Below are 23,592 nucleotides of genomic sequence, written 5' to 3' on the forward strand. Positions count from 1 at the left end.
AGTTGCAAGCATACTCAATCAAGTCACATTCTATACATCAAACTGTCGCTAAGTTTAACTTTCACTGCGCATATATACAACTTAGCATAATTAATCAAAAAGTGCTAGAAGTAGCTTAAAAGTTTTAAAAGACCCAATTCACCCCCCCCCCCCCTCTTGGGTTGTATCTACTGGGCAACAATAATATCATTCCTGTTACAATCTCAAGTAATTATAAACTAAGGCTCTGATAGTTTTTCTATCATAATTTCCTACTCATACTCACCAGAACCTAAACCTTAGGATACCTTAACCTTAAACACTGATACCACTCTGTCACGCCCCGAACCCAGCACCCGAGTCTGGTACGTGACCGGCCGCATGAGCCCTAGAGCAGTGCCCTAAAGATCATGCAAGGCCTATGATTAACAAAAATCCAACAAATCCACAATTAATTTAGTTAATTCAAATAGACAAATCCGACATGTCCAGATAATCAATTTAGTTCATTTACAAAAGCTTTCAAATGTTCATCGACATCAAAGAAGGATAAACAAGCTACTAGCCAATGACTCTGATATTTGCACTCTGCGCCCATCCCATCCAAATCTATACATCATGCAACTCTGATAAAGAAAAAGAAGAAGAGGGGGTGAGCTTTACAGCCCAGTAAGAATCCCTACACATCCATACCAATACAATAATAATATGAATTTGAAAACCACGACAAATCGATGCACATTTCATGAAATCATAAACAGTTTCCAAAAGTCTCAAATAATCAATATAATTATGTACATCAATCATCAATGGAAGTCCATAATTATACATCAAACATTAATGAAAGTCCAGCCACATAGGAATGATATAGTATATAATAGCTTATAAATCATTATGACTCTTTTTAATGCTTTTTCTTTACATTCTATGTTAGCTTCATGATCCGGATCAATTATCTTTCCGACTTTGGGCTACATCCCGGTCACGTTTCCAGCCCATGACGAGGCAATCGATAGTATCACATTTCCAGCCTGTGACGGGGCAATCGATAGTATCACATTTTCAGCCTGTGATGGGGCAATCGATAGTATCATATTTCCAGCATGTGATGGGGCAATCAATAATATCACATTTCCAGCCTGTGATGGGGCAATCAATAATAACGAGATAAGCCCAAAGTTCTTGTTCATTTAATCAATTCGCAAACACACATCAATCCCTTTTTCCACTTGATTTCCGACCTAGACTAACCATGGTCACGTTTCCGGCCCGTGACAGGACAATCACTATAACATGGTTAGTCCATACCACCACATCCATAAATCTAATTATGCAGGTATAGGTTATACACATACATGCATCCATCATAATACCAATCACAAGCTAACACGATCAAAATATAATTTAATATAAAACTATTCTGCTTTGTCTAGATCATAGCATATCAAACATATATAGTGCAAAAATATTTATATCATGTAGGATTGGCGCACGAGGATTTTTACCCTTTATTGAAAACTCAAACAACTAATCACCCACTCTCACGGCGATCTATAAACCGGAACGTGCAGGACTCCGCTCAGCGTTCCTCCCGTCCAATAGATTATTCTCCTACAGAATCAAATCATCATTAAAATTTACTCAAGACATATGATAATCCAGGACCCCGGTTTAATCCTCTAAAGGGTCCTCTAAAATCTAGCATTTCCAAGACTATGTAGAGCCCTCTAAACAATGAACTCCCCGGATCTAAGTTTAGAGGGAGAGAGAGCCCCATCTAGAGATAAACTAGAGAGAGAAGAGGAAAGTAAAGACGAGTGGCTCCCCTCTCTCTCTCTCCCTCTCCTTTCTATTCTCCTCGTGGGCATGCTCGGTGGCAGTGGCCACCTGTGGCCGGCGACCCCAGCGGTCGACGGCCCCCATCGTGGTGTCGGCCACGCGCCACGCCCGGCGACGGCCGGCCACGCGCCACCCCCGACGATGGCGGTCGAACAGAAGGAGAACAAGGCAACCGGGCTCCTTATCTCCAAATCCAATGGCTCGCCGGCCGTGTTCAAGAGGCTTGGAGACCGAAGAAGAAGAAGGAACAACTCACCTTGCCTCCGGCGAGATCCTCCCAACCGGATCGACGGCGATTGGTCCGATCCCTTCCGCGGCAAGCTTAGAACCCCAATCTCCCCTCTTCTTTTCTTTCTTCTTCTTTTTTTTTGTTGGGGGGGGAGCCTCTTCGGTTGATGCCCTAGGGAGAGGAGGAGATCTCGACCCGATTGCTAGGGTTTTTATCACCCTAAGATCCTCCTTTCTGATGGATTCGGGAGGAGGGGAGATATTTTCGAAACAGGGGAGGGAGGGCGTGTCAACCGGAAGGCTCCCTCCCCCTTTTCACGTGTTGGGCCGCCCTTGTTCAGAGGCCGGCCCAACTCAAACTTGGGCCTCTACAATAACATTCCCGAAAGACAACACCTGAATGTCAACCAATCTGTTTCAAGTTGATTGAATAACGAGCTTTGGGAAAGCACCATAGCATTCTATTTGGAAAAAAGTTTCTTCCCCACCCCCTTTTTTTCTCTTTTAGAAATCTACATAACAGATAAACATGGAGGACTAGTCTATTAGTTTCCTTCCTTCCATTTTGTCTCCTTCATGTCAACTTTTCTCTCTTCTCCGATGCAGCTAAGGTTGCAAATAGGTTGTGAGGCCCAATAGTTCCACATTGGAAAGACTCATTCCAGAGCCTGAGCATACGAGGCAGTGTCTCTAAATCCTGCAGACATGTTTTGGGTAGAAAATAACTGGGGAGGGATGAAGGACGCTTGCGTGAAGCCCCGGAACCGAACAATATCTGGCAGAGGAGCCCCGTGTTCCTCCCTCATGTGGCCCCCACATGGGCACTAGGTAATTTTGTCATATATTCTACTTTTAGTAGCCCTTATCATATATTTATTAATCATATAAAATAAATTATAATAAAATATTAATATATTTATCAATATATTAATTATTAATATATTTATAAATATATTAATTATTAATATATTCTATAAAAATATATTTATTACTCCTATAAATTATTAATCTTATAAAAATATGTTATTTTTTATTATAGAATTAATATTTTTATTTATACTTATAAAAGATTTTTTAATACTAATAATTTTTTTGATTAGGAAAATAAGATAAATAGGAGTAATATATTAAATATTTTCATTATATAAATATAAAATATAATAATATATTTCTACTATAATTTAAATTTATCCTTCAATAATAATAGGATAATAATATGATTAGTAATATATTATAATATAATATATATATCATTAATATAATATATAATATCAACATAATACTATATATATATAACATTGACATAATATATTGATGGTATATTGATATATCAATTTTTTCTGCTAAATTGAGGGGTATTTTTGCCTTTTTCAACCCAGGATCACTGCCATAGGGTGATCTTGGATTTCTAACCTCAAGAACAGGTATTCCATCACCAAATTGGACAGTGATTTGAGGAGTGGAGGTAATTTAAAATCACTGCCACGTAGGATCACCGTGGTACAACCAAATGCGGTATCTCATTACCTCCACCCATATCACTCTTGATCCTGAGACAATCACCCAATGCCAAATGCCCCTATATGGTTTAGTTTGTCTTTTTCTTGATTTTCATTTATTTTTACTTTTCCATGGGTTGGATGATTTTTGATTTATTATATGAGTACTTTCGGATCCACAAGAAGGGGTACGTGGCGGGCTAACAGCTTATCACCAAACGATTTCCTCTGATTGCCTTACCACAGAATTTTTATCCGCACTCTCGTGAAGGAAATTATTTATTTAGTATCCATGTTGAAATAAGTATTTATTAATCTGACCAGTGGCCATATTAAATTTGGTCTCTTATACCACGCTCTATGTATAACCAACTTATCTCATGGCCATTGGCCACAAACGCGAGAGAGAGAGAGAGACAGTGAGAGACAGTGAGAGAGAGGGATCTCGATGGGAGAGAGTTATGAAGCTCTCTTTGAAACAAAGCAAGCCAAGGGTAGGCTTGCTTACAAGTTGTTCGCATGCTCGATGTTCGCCGGCATTTGTTCGATTTGGTTCTATAGAGCGACTCATGCCCCGGGATGGGGAGAACCAGGGAGATGGGCATGGATGGGGATATTTGCTGCCGAGATTTGGTTCGGCTTCTACTGGATCATCACTCAGTCGGTGCGCTGGAACCCCATCTACCGTTTCACTCACACCGAGAAGCTCTCTCAGCGGTAAAATTCTCATTCGCCTTTTTTTTTTAAGAAAAAGGGAAGAACATGACCACATATCATGCACGGTCTACATTTAATTAGTCTTTTACCCACATATAATTTAGCGTTCTCACTGAAGTAATCTTTGCTGGTAAAGAGTTTATGTCGGAGGGAATCGTTTACAAACATTTAAACCGTCACTCCTTTTTTCTTTTCTTTTTTTTTGATAAGCAAAAAAAATGGAGCATTCAAAGCTATACGGCCATGGATTGGTTTTCTAAGGGATGCTGCTTCAGTTTCCAAAGTTTCATGCGACCTGATTTGATGGCATATATAGTTTCTGTGAAATAAGAATTCGTTGATACGTAATTTCTTTTTAAGTTTTTCATTAGATATCAATTTCAGTGACGAGTTCTCAATGTTGTGACGTGAACCAGCCAAATTACAATTATTCAGGGATGCAAACTAGTTGAACTACCAGCCAAATTACAATTTTTTATTGTTCTGGGCTTCTTATTCTTATTGAATCTAGCATCAATAGGATGCTTCAGGCCACGTGCCCCAAGAATTTTTTTCTTGTTACCAAATATGCGAACCACTCCGTGTATTGTGATGACATTTTTGAATGACATCAATTTTTCTTTTTCTTCTTGTTTTGTTTTCTTTTTTTGGTTATGCGGCATTCAAGTTGCGAAGAACTTTTTCTTACCATAAATTTTTTATTGAAATTATTTTTTAAATATGAGGTTAGTCCTAATTCAATCTTAGCGTAAAACTCATTTTACTTTTATTTTTTGATAAAGGATCATAATATTTTATTTTTTTATAGAGAGGAGGAAGCAAAAGAGTGTGACATCCTACTAAAGTTATATTTATTAAAGGGTTGGATCAAGTATCATGGAAGTTCAGTGAGTTAGGCATTGTATTGTTATTGCATATTCAGATTAAAATAAAATTTAAGATCTGCTCTGGTTGGATTATGGTCTACTAATACTATTATACTAACCTAAATTTGTCTTTATTTTATTTTATCTTTGTTTATAACATAAATTTTCTAACCAAGAAATTCTCTCCTAACAAGTCCGATCAAAGTGAAGGTGAGGACAAGAATTGATAAGACTTAACCTATCCTTGTAGTTTTCCCTTTGTTTATACTTCGGAGTCTAACTTTGCATAACCAAAATCTTTTCATTTCTTTTAAAAGTAGGATAAGAGAAAGTCTGGCCAATATTATGATGAAAGCACAATTATATCCAGAGCATTGCGACAAAAATTAATAATTTTGCCAGCTTAATTATTTTTACATATTACCCGTAGAGTGCGAATACCCCTACCTAAGTTCCAAGATTGAACTCTATACCTTTCATTTGTCAAATAAGGAGAGGAGACCAACTAGGTTAAAACCTATCTTACCAAAACATTTCAAATAAGAGATGTTTGAAACTCAAATCTGATATTATTTCTTTATTTCTTAGCTATGTTTGAATCTTAAGTATAACACACCCACAAATGTTGGAGCACTATATTTGGTTTAGAAATTTTAAAAAATACGCTATAGCATGGTGTAAAAAGGAATGGTCTTTGGCCAAAATTATTTCATCCCAAAACCTTACCTGAACAGAACAAAAAATATTTTATCCTTCGATTCAAAAAAAAAAAAAAATCTCATATAGAAATACAAAATAAGATCCTATAATGGGAATGAAATTTCATGCCCTTCACAATGGAGCTAGCTAACCTAGCTAGTAAAATTATATGGCATTGAAACTAAGGATCTACATTTGGATGTAGCCCTTACTTGATTTTGGCCGGATTTTATCGCATTCTTATTTTTATAGAAAAAAATATTCTATGTTATGTCATTTCTCCACACCACATCATCCATGCATTCCAAAAAGAAATCATCATCGACATAAATTGTGCATTGATATGTATGGCAGGTTGTATTGATGCATAATTTTCTTACTTTTATCATTTGAAATAGAGATAAAACTGAGTTGCCAAATGTTGACATATTCGTGTGCACTGCGGACCCTATTGCGGAGCCACCCATCCTAGTCATCTCCACTGTTCTATCAGTCATGGCTTACAATTACCCTTCCGAGAAGCTAAATGTCTACCTCTCTGATGACGCTGGGTCTATTTTGACCTTCTATGCCCTTTGGGAAACATCTCGCTTTGCAAAGCATTGGCTTCCATTTTGCAAGAAATATAATGTGGAGCCACGGTCGCCAACCACCTATTTTTCCAAATTATGCGAACCCCGCGATGCATCCATCCCCGCCAAATGTCTTCCATGAAGGTAATAGTATGAAACAAGTGGCATGACTCAATTTTATAAATATTAGCCTGTTAGCCGGCCCATGCTTAACCTTAATTTCTGATTCACTGTTTAAAAAAGCTTTGTTCAGTAAAAAGATCGCTTGTAGTAAATTAGTATAAAACAAGGCAACAACTTATCTCTATTTAATTTGTCATCATAATTTCTGATTTCGCAGAATCTATATGAGGAGATGGCAGATCGCATCGATTCGGTGGTAAGGCTAGGCAAGATCCCTGAAGAACTCAGAACAAATAAAGGATTTTCTGAATGGAGCTCGGGGATGACTTCACGGAATCATCCACCCATCGTTCAGGTACTACTACACTTGGTACTAGAAGAACAAAACAAAACCTTACTGGGAGAAAACCGTTTTGCATAGTGTTGCTGGAAATTGGACTCGGGGGCGGCCGTTGGCTGGAGAAGAGGAGCTCCGCTGCCTGGCTAGCGGCGCGTCGGTGGGCGGCGTTCTCCTGGAGACCTGCAAGAAGAGTGAGGCTAAGTCAGTCAAGGGTCTGTATGAGAAAAGAAAGAGTGAGGCGGAAAAGAGAACCCCCGCCTTAAGTGGAGGAATTCCCCTTTTATAGGGAGGATCAGGCTACCTGTGATGTGACAGAGCAAATTGGTTGTCGTACAATTGGTCATCAATGCTTGTTCATGTAAGTCAATACTATCATGGTAGGAGATTAGGCCGGAGCCTATCGTCGCGGAGTCGCCATCATTTGTAGGTATGCGGATTTGCCATGAGAGACTCAATGTCCGTAGGCGACGGAAACCATACGCTTTAATTGTTTGAGTAAGCCCAGGAGCCTGCAAGGGCCATGCGCTTTGACTGTTGAGTGAACCGGGTGTCTGCACGACCCTTACACATTAATTGTCTGCACGGCCGTGCTGCGGTGTGGACGTAACCTTAGTGTGCAACTTAGGCGTCCTCAGGTTGGTGAAATGTGTCCCCAAGCCGGAGGAAGTCTGCTCAGTGAGCCCCTGCTCGGGGGGTCTGCCCGGTCGGCCCCTGCTCGGAGGGTTCGCTCGGCTAGCCCCTGCTCGAAGGGGTCCGCTCGCTGGCCCCTGCTCGGAGGGGTCTATTCGGCTGGCCCCTGCTCGGAGGGGTCCGCCCGGCTGGCCACTGCTCGGAGGGGTCTGTTCACCAAAGCATGGCGACACTTTTTTCCACCAACACTACCCCCCGACTTTCGAGCTCGAACTGTTCGGAAGTTCGAGCACGGAAAGTAGTATTAATGTGGTTTAGGGGATTTTGAATTTTTGCGCGTTTCGAGATGCTTTTAATGGGCAGCGCTTCTTTCTGCAGAGACGTTTTATCATCCCCCCCTTTTCGTTTTTCGAAGCATCCTCGCGTCGTGGGCTCATGATGAGACCACACGATCCGACGCGACGCTCCCGTATTCGAAGTGTCAGTTTGGATTAAATGCGGCGCCCTTAACTCTTAGGGTTGACGTGTGTCGTGATCCGAGCGGGGAGCAGCGCTCCATTTCGCTGATCTGGGCCGTCGGTAGGGTATATATATATATCCTTCGTCTTCTTCCTACTGCCTCCATCTTCTTTCCATTTTCTTCTCAAGCTGAAGTAACCGATCTCCGGCGAACCTCCCACAGGTCTTTTCCGTTCATTCGGAGTCCCCCACTTTCTTCCTTCTCTCTTTTCCAATGGGTTCTGGTATGAATGAAGTCGGGTCCATCATGAGCGAGGCTGAAGTTGAGATGGTCGAGGAGTGGTTCTTTCCTCGGCGAGGGTTCCGATTGGAACCCGCTGGCTTGGGGGATCGAGTAACGAACCCCCCAGTAGGCCGGATCGGAGTGTACCTAGAGGCACTCTGGGCCGGTCTACGGTTTTCCTTCCATGGGTTCGTGAACGAGTTGCTCACGGAGTACCAGCTGGTCCCGGCGCAACTCACTCCGAACGCATGGAGGACGATCGTCGGATTCCTGTCGCTATGCTTGGCGTACGGGATTCCGACCTCCGTGAATGTTTTCCGACGACTTTTTATGTTGAAGTCGAATCCGGGAGATGGAGAGTGGCTCTATGTCGCCATTCGGCGGGTCGGCCACTCTTCCAGGCGCCTCGTCGTCCATTCATGATTGGAAGAAGAAATTTTTCTTTTTGGGTTCCGAGCAAACGTGGGGGTTTGACCCTAGGTGGAGGCCGAGCCGACTCAGGGCTGTCAACAAAATCCCTAAGCTTTCTGCGCGCGAGCAGGGGGTCCTTGACGCCGTTCGCAGCCTCGGGGACGGTATCCTCCTAAGCGGCCTCATAAGCGAGGACGCTTTGGTGAATGTAGGCCTGAGCTCGGCACGTCCTAAGGATAAGGGTAACAGCAGGAAGCCCTCCCTCTCTTCTCTTCTTTTTTTTTTTTGCATTTCGTATCTTGCTCATCCTTACAGACATCGCGAAAATGGTAACGAAGAACGAAGTTCTGTATGCCCGGTTCCGAAAGAGGGCTGCAGAGCTCGGAGGAGAGCCGCTCGAGCCAAAGAAGAAAGCGGCAAAGGTCTCCGCTCCCCAAGTCGGCCCCTCTGAAGCTGCCAGTAGGGGTGGTCCGAGCTCGGAGCCCGGAAGCTCGGGGGGGCGACCATGGCGCTCGCGTGCCCGGCGCCGCTCTCACAGATCCATGGTCGGCCTTCCGTCCGACCCGAGGGCTCGGCATCCGAGCCGGGCAGCAGCCAAGGGGCTGCGAGGCCGCCTTCCCCGAGGGCGACGAGGCCGCCTTCCCCCGAGGGCGACGAGGCCGCCTTCCCCGGGGGCAACGAGGCCCCAGCCTCCCCGACCCGCCAGAAAGCGAGAGCCAACAAGAAAAACGGTCCTATGTTGTAGAGTGGACGGTGTCCGAGGGCGACTCAACCCTCGAGAATATTGAGACGGCGCGGCAGCACTTCCGCGTCGCACTCCTTCTAGCCGATAGGGCGAAGATTCAGGCTATGAGCCTGAACCAATTTTTGGAGTCGGCCCGCCTTTTCGCTGTTCGGGTAAGTTTTTTTTTTTCACTTATTCCCTACATCTTTAACTCTGGTGCTCCAATTCTATTTTCGACCCTAATTTCTGCCTTGATCGCAGCATCTTCACGAGGTCAAGACGCTGATCACGCTTGGGGCAGATTACAAAGAGCGGGCCCGTCGGAGTTCACGGGCTCTGAAGGAGGCCGATCGAAAACTGGCGGAGTTCGAGCGCCACGAGAAGGAGCTCTTGCTCAGAGCAGGCGCCACCGAGGACGAAGTCAAGCTCCTATCGATGGCGCTTGATGAGGAGAAGGCCGCCCACGCTCTGACGAGATCAGAGCTGCGGGCCGCCAAGGCTCGCCTAGCCGAGGCGCAGTCCCTGCTCGCTGTCCGCGAGCAGGCAATAAAGGGTGCAGAGCTCAAGGTTGAGGAGCTCCAAACTCAGCTCGGAGCCCGAGAAAAGGAAGCCCAGGAGCGAGCCCAGAACACCGTCCAGCTCTTCCGAAAATCGGAAGAGTTCCAGGAGCTGCTTGAGGAGGAAGCCGTGAACGGCCTTATTCAAGGGTTCACCGACTTCCGTAATCAACTGCACCGGCTCTGCCCCGACTTTGATGTCAATCTGCTTCAGCCCGGAGCTGGAGTCGAGGGCCTCGGGGCGGAGCCAGCCGAGGCGACCGGAGGGGTAGTTCCGGAGGCCTCCGCGGAAGAGGCTGCTCGGGGAGCCATTCCCGAGGTTGCGCCTAGAGGCCCTGAAGGCGGCGAGCCCAGGACTACTGCCGAGGGGGCCAAAGCCGAGGGCGTTGAAGTCGAGCCCAGGGAGATCTCGGCCGGAGACGCCGCGACAGCCGCCTCTTAGCTTTGAGCTTTTCTTTTTGTAACATGAGGTCGGCCCGTGTCTACCGCACGGACGAGACTTAGTTTTGTACTTGGCCCTCGGGCTTTTTGAATGAAAATGTTCTTTGATTTTCGCTCTTCCAACTCTAGCCCATTTTCTAGCTAATGTTTCTCCGAGGCTTTGCTGCTCGGACTCCCGAGTTGCTAAGGCACTTCAGACCGAAGAAATGCCCGAGCTTGTCGAGCTCTTAGATCTGAGTCAGTTTCACGGCCGTAGAGCTCGGGGCCCCAGCCGCGGGGCGCCGTGCTCTAATCGTATCAGGTAGCTAGCTTGTAGCTTAAATCGCACCCCCCGAGCTCGGGATTAAATTTTACCGAGCGGCCGAAAAACCGACCTAGGGCTCAAGTAGGCGCGTTCGACTAGATTTCAGTTCGTAGTCGACTCGGCGGAGGACCCCAACATTGGCCGGGGTGCTTTCCATTAGAAGTGTCCGACATAAGGATGAATGGAACACGTATATCGAGCAAGGCAAATGCCAATCAGAGCGTACCTTTTCGGGCCTATATGCCCCGTGCTGCGAACTGTTCTTCGTGGTGGACGGCCCCGAGCTTAATCCAAAGCGTGGGGTCGTAGCTCTTTGAGCTCATACACGGAGTTATCGCTGGCTTCGAGACGCTTGAATCGCGACCTGGGTCTGACACCGGAACCAGGCACCGAGGGTCGGCGAAAATCGAGCCGGGCCCGATGGCTAGTGATCGAGTTGAGTTCGATAACTGGCGGAGATTGCGAGGGTACTCCCGTCATTCCGAGGGATCGGGGCATCCCGACCGTAGTCGAGGTATTTGATGGAGATCGAGCCGAGCTCGACAGATGGAGATCGAGCCGAGCCCGATGATCGATGGAGATCGAGCCGAGCTCGAGGGCCGGTGGAGATCGAGCCGAGCTCGAGGGCCGGTGGAGATCGAGCCGAGCTCGAGGGCCGGTGGAGATCGAGCCGAGCTCGATGGCCGGTGGAGACCGCGAGGGTACTCCCGTCATCCCGAGGGATCGGGGCATCCCGACCGTAGTCGAGGTATTTGATGGAGATCGAGCCGAGCTTGACAGATGGAGATCGAGCCGAGCTCGATGGTCGATGGAGATCGAGCCGAGCCCGATGGCCGGTGGAGATCGAGCCGAGCTCGACGATCGATGGAGATCGAGCCGAGCTCGATGGCCGGTGGAGATCGAGCCGAGCTCGATGGCCGGTGGAGATCGAGCCGAGCTCGATGGTTGGTGGAGACCGCGAGGGTACTCCCGTCATCCCGAGGGATCGGGGCATCCCGACCGTAGTCGAGTTATTTGATGGAGATCGAGCCGAGCTCGACAAATGGAGATCGAGCCGAGCTCGAGGATCGATGGAGATCGAGCCGAGCTCGATGGCCGGTGGAGATCGAGCCGAGCTCGATGGTTGATGGAGACCGCGAGGGTACTCCCGTCATCCCGAGGGATCGAGGCATCCCGACCGTAGTCGAGGTATTTGATGGAGATCAAGCCGAGCTCGACAGATGGAGATCGAGCCGAGCTCGATGGTCGATGGAGATCGAGCCGAGCTCGAGGGTCGATGGAGATCGAGCCGAGCCCGATGGCTGGTGGAGATCGAGCCGAGCTCGAGGGCCGGTGGAGATCGAGCCGAGCTCGATGGCCGGTGGAGATCGAGCCGAGCTCGATGGCCGGTGGAGATCGAGCCGAGCTCGATGGTTGGTGGAGACCGCGACGGTTGGTGGAGACCGCGCCGAGCTCGATGATCGATGGAGATCGAGCCGAGCTCGAGGGTCGATGGAGATCGAGCCGAGCTCGAGGGTCGATGGAGATCGAGCCGAGCTCGAGGATCGATGGAGATCGAGCCGAGCTCGAGGATCGATGGAGATCGAGCCGAGCTCGATGGCCTGTGGAGATCGAGCCGAGCTCGATGGTTGGTGGAGACCGCGCCGAGCTCGATGATCGATGGAGATCGAGCCGAGCTCGAGGGTCGATGGAGATCGAGCCGAGCTCGAGGGTCGATGGAGATCGAGCCGAGCTCGATGGCCGGTGGAGATCGAGCCGAGCTCGATGGTTGGTGGAGACCGTGAGGGTACTCCCGTCATCCCGAGGGATCGGGGCATCCCGACCGTAGTCGAGGTATTTGATGGAGATCGAGCCAAGCTCGATATCGGCGCTCCAAATTTTCGCCGAGGCGTCCGGCATCTCGGTTCAGGCTGTATCCGAGCAGGGTCGTATATACGAGCTGGGCCGGGTCGGTTGGGAGTCAGCATTTAGATATCAGGAGAAGTTTAGCACAATTAAGTAATTGTGAGCAAGTCATTGTGGAAAGGTGAGATTTATGATTGAAGCGGAGAACCCCTTGGGGTTCTATTGGTAATACACCTGAAGATTTTCGGAACTCCAACTTCGTGGGACGGGAGTCCCATCGAGAGACTCCAGTTTGTACGCCCCGGGTCGTTGGACTCGCGCGACTCGATAGGGTCCCTCCCAGTTCAGAGCCAGCTTTCCTTGCTCGGCCGGCTGAGAGGCCTCAGCTCTTTCTAAGGACGAGGTCGCCTGCTTTGAAGGATTTAACTTTGACTCTAGCGTTGTAGTATTGCGCTGTCTTTTGCTGGTACCTCGCCATACGAACTCGGGCGGCTTTCCTTGTCTCCTCGATCAGGTCCAGGTTACCTCTGAGCTGTGAGGAGCTGGTGCTGTTGTCAAAATACTCTACCCGTGGAGAAGGGAGTCCGATCTCCAGCGGGATGACAGCCTCTGTCCCGTACGTCAGATTGAAAGGAGTTTCACCGGTGGGCACACGGAACGTAGTCCGATAAGCCCACAGGACGTTGTACAGGTCTTCGACCCACTGTCCCTTGGACCGGTCGAGTCTGGCCTTGAGCCCCTGCAAAATAGTACGATTCGTTACCTCGATTTCTTCGTTCGTCTGGGGATGCGCGACCGAGGTAAAGTGGTGATCAATGCCAAGCTCGGAGCAAAATTCTCTGAAGCGGGTGTTATCGAACTGGCGACCGTTGTCTGATATGAGGACGCGGGGGAGTCCGAATCTGCAAATTATCGACTTCCAAACGAAGTCTCGCATCTTTTGCTCGGTGATCCGGGCAACTGGCTCGGCCTCCACCCATTTAGTGAAATAGTCGATGGAGACAACTAGGAATTTTCTTTGCCCGGTCGCCAGAGGGAACGGTCCCAAGATGTCAATCCCCCATTGGGCGAATGGCCAAGGGGAGCTAATCGAGGTCAGCGGGGCCGAGGGCCGTCGTTGGATATTAGCGTTCCTCTGGCATCGGTCACATCTCCGAACGAAGTCCAGGATATCCTTCTGGAGTGTCGGCCAGTAGTATCCTTGGCGCAGGATCTTGTGCGCTAACGCTCATCCCCCCAGATGATTTCCACAAATCCCCTCGTGGACTTCGCGCATCGCGTAATCCGCCTCTGTCGGGCGAAGGCACCTGAGGAGGGGAGAGATAAAGGATCTTCGATAGAGCTTACCTTCATATAGTATGTACCGAGCAGCCAAACGCTTGACTCGGCAAGCCTCGCGTTCATCGCCGGGGAGGACCTCATCCCGCAAGTAGCTGATGAGCTCATCCATCCAGCTTGGCTCAACTTCAATGCAAAGGGCTGGCTCGGGCTCCTCCGTGCTGGGTTTTTGGACGTACTCCAGTGCCGCTGCTTTCGGAAGCTCGCTCATGCGAGAAGACGCCAGCTTTGATAGTTGGTCTGCTCTAAGGTTTCCCGTCCTGGCGATGTGTTGGATGCAGAAGGAGCTCAGAGTCAAAGTAAGATCCCGCACTTTCCGAAGGTACTCCTGCATCGTGGGTTCTCTGGCCTTGAAGTCGCCCAGGATTTGGTTCACAACCAGCTGGAAATCACTGAAGGCCCTTAGGTCCCTCACTCCTAGCTCCCTGGCCAACTTGAGCCCGGCGATGAGTGCTTCGTACTCCGCCGCGTTGTTAGAGGCGGGGAACTCGAAGCGCAGGGCCTGCTCGGCGACCACTCCATCTGGACTGGTGAGAATGAGGCCCGCTCCGCTGCCCCCCGAGTTCGAGGAGCCATCGACATGCAGGGTCCAAGTCGGGCTCGGGGTCTGCTCCACCGGCGCTAGCCCGGGCTCGGGCTCGTCCGGCACGGTGCACTCGACTATAAAGTCGGCGAGTGCCTGTGCCTTGATCGCCAGCCTGGGCCGATACTCAAGGTCAAACTCCCCAAGCTCGATAGCCCACTTGGTAACCCGACCGGCACGATCTGATCGCTGCAGGATCTGCTTCACCGGTTGGTCGGTCAGCACGGCCACCGTGTGAGCTTGAAAATAGGGCCGGAGCCTCCGGGCTGAGACGACCAAGGCATAGGCGGTCTTCTCCAGCTTGGAGTATCGGGTCTCAGCATCCCTCAAGACCCGGCTTGTGTAATATACTGGCTTCTGAAGCTTGCTCTCCTCCCGAACTAGGACCGAGCTCACCGCTACAGGATAAACAGCTAAGTACAAGTAGAGGAGCTCGCCCTGCTGAGGCTTCGTGAGCAACGGAGGAGAAGCAAGAAGACACTTGAGCTCCTCGAAGGCTTGCTGACATTCGGCCGACCATAAAAAGTCTTTTGGCTTCTTGAGGGCCGCAAAGAACAGAAGGCAGCGCTCGGCCGATCGATAGACGAATCTTCCGAGAGCTGCAACTCGGCCCGTAAGCTGTTGCACTTCCTTGACTGTTCTCGGGGGCGTCATTTCTTGAAGTGCTCGGATCTTCTCAAGAATGGCTTCAATTCCTCGCTGTGTAATTACGAAGCCAAAGAACTTGCCCGAGGCAACTCCGAACGCACACTTGGCCGGATTGAGCTTCATTCGGTACCTTCGTAGTGTGGAGAATGCTTCACTGAGGTCGGTCACATGATCTTGCGCCATTTTGCTTTTCACCAACATGTCATCAACGTAGACCTCCATGTTCCGGCCTATTTGGTCTTTGAAGATCCGGCTGACCAGCCTCTGATAAGTTGCTCCAGCATTCTTTAAGCCGAAGGGCATTACTCTATAACAATAGGTACCTCCGTCGGTGATGAAGGCCGTCTTTTCCTCATCCTCCGGCGCCATCCGGATCTAGTTATACCCGGAGAAGGCGTCCATAAACGTCAGTAGCTCGTGTCCCGAGGTGGAGTCCACGAGCCGGTCGATGCTAGGGAGCGGGAAGCTGTCCTTTGGGCAGGCCTTGTTCAGATCGGTGTAGTCCACGCACATGCGCTATTGCCCGCTGGCCTTTTTGACAAGGACCACATTGGCGAGCCACTCTGATAGGATATTTCTCGGATGAAGCCAGCCTTGAGGAGTTTGTCGACTTCCTCAGCTATCGCCCGTTGTCGCTCTGGGGCAGCACTTCGCTTCTTTTTGCCGCACAGGTTTGCAGGGCTTTACTTGGAGCCGGTGGACCGCGACCTCCGGGTCTATCCCTGGCATATCTGCGGGCGACCAGGCGAAGACATCCATGTTGTTCCGCAGGAAGCTGATGAGGTGATTCCTTTCGCGAGCATCAAGGCCGGAGCCGACCTGCACGGTTAACTCAGGAAAATTTTCTCGCAGGGGAATTTGAATGAGCAGCTCACCGGGCTCCACCCGATTCTTTTGAGGGCCGACCCGCGCCTCTAAGGTCTCGGCCGAAAGCTTGTCGTCCGTTGTCGGAACCGGCTTCCTGGCTGGTTGCTTCGCCTCATGGGTCGCCATGTAGCATCGTCTTGCTACCGCCTGGTCCCTGCGGACTTCGCCGATTCCTTGGCTGGTGGGGAATCGCATGAGTAGGTGGCGGGTCGAGACTACGGCTCGAAGTGCATTGAGCCCTGGTCGTCCGAGGATGGCATTATAAGCCGAGGGCAGACGCACCACGAAGAAACCCATCCTCATGGTACTTTCTCGTGGGGCGAGCCCGACTGTGACCAGAAGATCAACCTCGCCCTCCACTGGGACTGACTTCCCAGTGAATCCAACCAGCGGGGTGTTCATCCTTCGCAATTGCTGCTGTTCCATCCTCATTCTAGAGTAGGCGTCAAAGTACAAAACATTCGCCGAGCTCCCATTATCAATTAAGACACGTTTTACATCAAACCTATTCACAACCATAGAGACGACCACAGCGCCGTCATGGGGAGTTTCAACTCCCTCCAAGTCCTCATCCGAAAATGAGATAGTCTCCGAGGCGCTCAAGCGCTTCGAAGTGGTTCCTTCCTTCGGGGCTCCTCCAACCGAGGCTCCGCCTTGGATGGTATTGATGGTGCCAGCGATGGGCCTGTTGGCATTTGAATTTTCGGGTTGTGTGGGATTCCCCGCCGGCCTTTCTGCGGGCCGGTTCCGTACAAACCGGTCAAGCACTCCTCGGCGGATGAGTGCTTCAATCTCATCCCGGAGCTGGAAGCAGTCCTCCGTATCATGGCCGTGGTCCCGGTGGAAGCGACAGTACTTTCGGGGGTTGCGCCAGGCCCCGGGATCCCGTCTTGGGGCGGAGGCCGGAAATAGTCCCGACCTTCGATCTCCATGAGGATCTCGGTCCGAGGAGCAGTAAGGGGAGTGTAATTTTCGTACCTCCCGTTGGGTATGCGGGATCGCGGTGGAGACCTTGGGCAAGGCGGAGACCTCTGACGAAGCGGTCCCCGCAATCGGGGCGGACTCTTCAGACGAGGCGGATTCTTGGCTCGGCGCAGGGACGGGCTTCTGGGGTGGCCTCGCTCCTGGCGCCTCTTTTGCTTTTTGGAGGCCTGCTCGGCCCCGCCCCGCCTGGAGGCGACAGCTTCCTCGGTCTTTGCGTATTTCCGCGCCCGAACCAGCATTTCAGTGAGGTCAGTAGGAAAATTCTTCTCGATAGAGAAGAGGAATCGATAAGACCGGGCCCCCGTCTTCAGCGCCGACATGGCAATTGACTGGTCAAGCTCCCGGACTTCCCATGTTGCGGCGGTGAACCGGTCCAAATATTTCCTGAGAGACTCTCCCTCCTTTTGTTTTATGTCGAGGAGGGAGTCGGAGGTCTGCCGCTGGGGTCGGCTGGCAGCAAAATTACTGGCGAACTGCCTGCCGAGCTGTTCGAAGGAGGAGACGGTGCTGGGCTTCAGCCCGGTAAACCAAAGCCGGGCTGCTCCTCGGAGTGTTGCTGGGAAGGCTCTGCAAAGCATAGCCTCCGAGGCTCCCTGCAGGGCCATTAAGGCCCGATAGCTTTCCAAGTGGTCAAGGGGGTCGGTCCTGCCGTTGTAAGGCTCTACCTGAGGCATTTTGAACCTTGGCGGGATTGGCTCATCTTCAATTTGCTGGGAGAAGGGGGACCTCATGGTGAATTCGAAGTCACCATCACGTCCTGACCTCCCGCCGCGGAGCGCCTCAATCTGGCGCTCCAGCTTCTCAACTTTCTTGTCGAGCTCATCACTCGGGGGGACCGCCGCAGCGGTCCACTCTGGCGCGGGTTGCCCTGGGACTGACTCGGCTTCTGACGGTTGTGGCCAGTCACCAGGACCCCTCACCGGGTGTTCTCCCCAGGGGGAGGCCTGAGCACGGGGATCTTGGCCTGGGAGGGGCAATCCGCTTGCAGGAGGCGCCGGCTGAACTGGGGCCAGAGGGAGTGGTGCCGTTGGGATGCCCCTAGGTTGCAGGCCTTGGACAACGGCGGCCAAGGCCTGAACCTGCTGCACCAGGGCATCAAACTGCTCCGGCCGAACTTGGGGAGTTGAATCGGCCGGAGGTGGCGAGTTCTGGACAGAGTGTCCGGGGCTAGGTGGAGGACGTCGAGAGGCATTGGAAGCTCCCTTGCTTCTCAGCTTCATGGTCGCAACTCGGGCCCTTCCTCTAGCGCCAACTGTTGCTGGAAATTGGACCCGGGGGCGGCCGTTGGCTGGAGAAGAGGAGCTCCGCTGCCTGGGTAGTGGCGCGTCGGTGGGCGGCGTTCTCCTGAAGACCTGCAAGAAGCCGGTGGCCGGGCTCTCCGGCGCCGGCCCTCAATGGCTAAGTCAGTCAAGGGTCTGTATGAGGAAAGAAAGAGTGAGGCGGAAAAGAGAACCCCCGCCTTAAGTGGAGGAATTTCCCTTTTATAGGGAGGATCAGGCTACCTGTGATGTGACAGAGCAAATTGGTTGTCGTACAATTGGTCATCAATGCTTGTTCATGTAAGTCAATGCTATCATGGTAGGAGATTAGGCCGGAGCCTGTCGTCGCGGAGTCGCCATCATTTGTAGGTATGCGGATTTGCCGTGAGAGACTCGATGTCCGTAGGCGACGAAAACCATACGCTTTAATTGTTGAGTAAGCCCAGGGGCCTGCAAGGGCCATGCGCTTTGACTGTTGAGTGAACCGGGTGTCTGCACGACCCTTACACATTAATTGTCTGCACGGCCGTGCTGCGGGTGGACGTAACCTTAGTGTGCAACTTAGGCGTCCTCAGGTTGGTGAGATGTGTCCCCAAGCCGGAGGAAGTCTGCTCAGTGAGCCCCTGCTCGGGGGGTCTACCCGGTCGGCCCCTGCTCAGAGGGTTCGCTCGGCTGGCCCCTGCACGGAGGGGTCTATTCGGCTGGCCCCTGCTCGAAGGGGTCCGCCCGGCTGGCCACTGCTCGGAGGGGTCTGTTCACCAAAGCGTGGCGACATTTTTTCCCCCCAACACATAGAATTTTGGATTATTTTAGAGTGGGATAATTGGGACATAACTTCAAGGTCTACACTCTAAAGTTTTCAGATGACAATTAAACTAGTTGTTTGAAGTGTTTGCTGGACTGTAGGAAGAGGCTTTAGGTTCATGTCTGTAGGAAATGTAATTGGTGAAATTATAAAATATGTTGTGGATCTGTGTAGCATAAGTTATGGACGAACTGAACTAAGCTATAGTTTAGAGGTTGTGCCCATCCTTCAAATGTGGGGCGATTAGACTTGTCCAACTAGAGCTAATTATATTGTTTTTCTTTGTTGCTTTTTCTAGATCTTAATTGATGGGAGAGACCAATGTTCAATAGACAACGATGGAAATGCATTACCAACTTTGGTGTACATGGCACGAGAGAAGAGACCTCAGCATCATCATAACTTCAAAGCAGGGGCTATGAACGCATTGGTAATATAACTATGTTAGATTTTTCTCGCAATTTTTGGGAGATAAGCGCTTTCTTTTTCCTTTCTTGCCTTTTTTTTCCCCTCATTTGCATGAGCTTTTAGACCTGTTATGAGGTTAGTTGAGCCCTGTAAGTAGTCCTAGGCTTAGTCTACAGATGCAGGGTTAAATGAAAGCAGGTAGCAGAATCAGATGTTCGATTAATATCCTCTCTTTAGGTAGTCCACAATATGGAATTGGCATCCTTTCTAGACAACTGACTTCTATAGTAGATTTAACAACACAATTATCATATTTTGGGAGAAATAACATGATAAATCTAGAATCGACTGTAAATAAGTCTTGAATATTTCATCTAGTCTGAGACTCGACCAGCTGACCTAACTTATCATGCCTAAAATCTTAAGATTTTGCTTTCAGAGCAGCTGGTAAGTATTTGGTACTTTTAATATTATAAGTATTTTGAAATTATATTTATGAAAAGATGTTTTAAATAATGCAACCTTATTATGATTTTGAAATTAAATTTATAAAAAAGAATATCATTAAACAATGCAACCTGATGTACAGATAAGGGCGTCATCAGAGATAAGCAACAGCCCAATCATCCTCAACCTGGATTGCGACATGTACTCAAACAACTCGGAGTCCATCAGACATGCATTGTGCTTCTTCCTAGATGAAGAGAAGGGTCAGGACATTGGCTTTGTACAATATCCCCAGCTCTGTGATAATGTCACCAAGAATGATCTTTATGGCTATTCCTTCAATGTGGCCACTGAGGTTAGTACTAGCAAAGGCTCATCACTATCGAGGTTTCAGTTATGTTTCTCTAGTCTTTACTAGCTGTGATCACAGCTATATCCAGTATGGAGTATAAGACCAATCAAGTAATTTTAACGATTTTGTTATCAAATCATACAAGGAGCTAATAACAAAATCATTTTTAATGTCTCGTTAGGTGGAGTTCCCTGGCTTTGATAGTTGGGGAGGGCCTCCGTATCTTGGCACTGGTTGCTTCCACAGAAGAGAGATCCTTTGCGGGCAGAAATATAGCAAGGACTACAAGGAAGACTGGAAGAGAGGCATTAAGAGGAAAATGGCAGAAAGTGCTTGCATACTGGAAGAGAGAGCAAAGTCTCTTATTACCTGCACTTATGAGCACAACACCCAATGGGGACAGGAGGTCTCTCTCTCTCTATCTATTTATCTATCCATCTGTGTCTGTCTATATATTTATCTACCTACCATTTATGCAGATTGGGCTGAAGTATGGCTGTCCTGTGGAGGATGTCATCACAGGCCTATTAATTCAATGTAGGGGTTGGAAGTCCGTCTATATCAGTCCTCCAAGAAAAGCCTTTTTAGGTGTTGCTTCCACAACACTAGCACAATCGCTGGTGCAGTGGAAAAGATGGAGCGAGGGGAATTTCCAAATCTTTCTTTCCAAGTACTGCCCCTTCATACTTGGTCGTGGCAAAATCAAGCTAGGACTTCAGATGGCTTATTGCGTTTATGGCTTGTGGGCTCCGAACTCACTCCCTACACTCTATTACCTTGTGATTCCTTCCCTTTGCCTCCTCAAAGGCATCTCCTTATTCCCAAAGGTACGGATATGCCTCTCTTTTTCCCTTCTATCAAGCATGCATGTTTGAATGAATCCTAACACAAATCAAAATTAGATCACGAGCCCATGGTTCCTGTCCTTTGCCTATGTCACCATTGGGAAGCATGTGTATGGGCTCGTCGAATCACTGCAATGTGGTGACACATTGGCTGGATGGTGGAACTTACACAGGATGTGGATATTGAGGAGGACCACCTCATTCCTCTATGGCACCACTGCTACCATCTTAGAGTTGCTGCGGATTTCTAAGATGGGGTTCGCAATCACAGCAAAGGTGTCTGATGGCGATGCCTCTAAAAGATACGAGCAGGATGTCTTGGAATTCGGGTCATCGTCCTCAATGTTTGTTATCATAGGAGCAGTCGCAATGCTGAATCTTTTCTGCTTGGTGGGAGGACTCCAAAGACTAGTGGTAGATGGGGAAATTATGGGCCTTGAGCCATTATTCATTCAAATTCTTCTCTGCGGGCTGGTGGTGGCCATCCATTTGCCCATTTATGAAGCTCTTTTCATACGAAAGGATAAAGGCAGCTTACCCTTCTCTGTCACATTTCTCTCCGTTGGTTCTGCGATGTTGGTGTCTCTGCTAACCATGTTATAAATCACTAAAGTGCTGAACAAGTACTTCTGGTCTTCTCATGGCTTCATAATCCCTTTTATAGAATGTTTTTTTTTTATTTTTCCTTCGCTTTGTAGTTGTAGTCCTAAGGGTAATGGTATAAGTTAGGCCCTGTTTGGGGGAGCTGTTGGCAGTAGAGCTGTTAGAAGTAGAGCTGTTGGAAGTAGAGCTGTCTAAACTAGAGCTGTTATAAAAAGTCGTTTGCTGTTTGGTAACTACATTCGTAAAGTGCTGTGCTACTTTATTTTGTGTTTGGTAAACAAACTGAGAAAGTACTTTTGTATGACAAAATTACCATAAAAGACATTGCATAGTATTATACAACAGAACATAATAAAACATAATATAAATTAATACATAAATATACGATATAGTATAATATTATTGTAATATAAAATAATATTATGTTGATATAGCATAATAGTAATATAATTATTAGAGTAAATTAATATTTGGTAATATAACATAATATTAAATTATTTAACATAACATATTAATGTATTATGATATAATGTAATATATATTATATTTATAGTATAATACAATAATAAAAGTATAAAATATTATAATTATTAGTATAAATTAATTTCTCATAATATAACATAATATTAAATTATTTAAAATAACATATTAATGTATTATAATGTAATATAATATAATACAATATTTATAGTATAATATAATAATAAAGGTATAAAATATTATAATTATTATTATAAATTAATTTTTCATAATATAACATAATATTAAATTATTTAAAACAACATATTAATGTATTATGATATAATATAATATGATATTATATTTATAGTATAATACAAAAATAAAGGTATAAAATATTATAATTATTATTATAAATTAATTTTTCATAATATAACATAATATTAAATTATTTAACATAACATATTAATGTATTATGATATAATATAATATGATATTATATTTATAGTATAACACAAAAATAAAGGTATAAAATATTATAATTATTAGTATAAAATAATTTTTCATAATATAACATAATATTAAATTATTTAACATAACATATTAATGTATTATGATATAATATAATATGATATTATATTTATAGTATAACACAAAAATAAAGGTATAAAATATTATAATTATTAGTATAAAATAATTTTTCGTGGTCCAGGGGCTCTTCTTCGTGGTCCACGCTTGAGGAGGACCTCAGCGTAGCCGCGAGGTTGATGATAAAAAAAAAAATAGATTGATTTTGGAAGGTATGGAAAAGGATTAAAATTTTTTTCTTCTAAAATGTGGTTCAAGAGATGCATACAAAAATTGAAAAGAAAAATACATTTTCTTATGGAAGGGAGTCTGACGGCTAGGGTTCTTGGCTCCAGTAGATTTTTAGGTTTATAAATGGACAAACTATGTAATTATGTTATTTTAATATGGGCATTTTTGTCAAAAATACAGCTTTCCGAAAAAGCTGAAACAGCTTCCTCCCAAAAGCTCCAAATTGGAGCTTCCTCCCAAAAGCTGTTTTCAGCTTCCCGCAAAAACTGAAACAGCTTTTTGAAAAATTTACTAAACACAGTTTTTCATCTAAAAGTACTTTTGGAGGGCCAGAAAGTGCTTTCTGGCCCTCCAAAAGCTCAGGCCCTGTTTGGGGAAGCTGTCGACAGTAGAGCTGTTGGAAGTAGAGCTGTTGGAAGTAGAGCTGTCTGAAGTAGAGCTGTTATAAAAAGCTGTTTGCTATTTGGTAACTACATTCGTAAAGTGTTGTGGTACTTTGTTTTGCATTGGTAAATAAACTGAGAAAGTACTTTTGTATGACAAAATTACCATAAAGGACATTGCATAGTATTATACAACAGAACATAATAAAACATAACATAAATTAATACATAAATATACGATATAGTATAATATTATTGTAATATAAAATAATATTA

General features: G+C 47.2%; 1 pseudogene; it reads left to right on the forward strand.

Moving 5' to 3' along the window:
* The first annotated feature begins 3,954 nt into the window (after positions 1–3,954).
* Positions 3,955–21,718, forward strand: LOC120105611 (annotated as a pseudogene).
* The last annotated feature ends 1,874 nt before the right edge of the window (positions 21,719–23,592 follow it).

The sequence above is a fragment of the Phoenix dactylifera genome, unplaced genomic scaffold (genome assembly GCF_009389715.1).
Source record: "Phoenix dactylifera cultivar Barhee BC4 unplaced genomic scaffold, palm_55x_up_171113_PBpolish2nd_filt_p 000320F, whole genome shotgun sequence".
Lineage (NCBI taxonomy): Eukaryota > Viridiplantae > Streptophyta > Magnoliopsida > Arecales > Arecaceae > Phoenix > Phoenix dactylifera.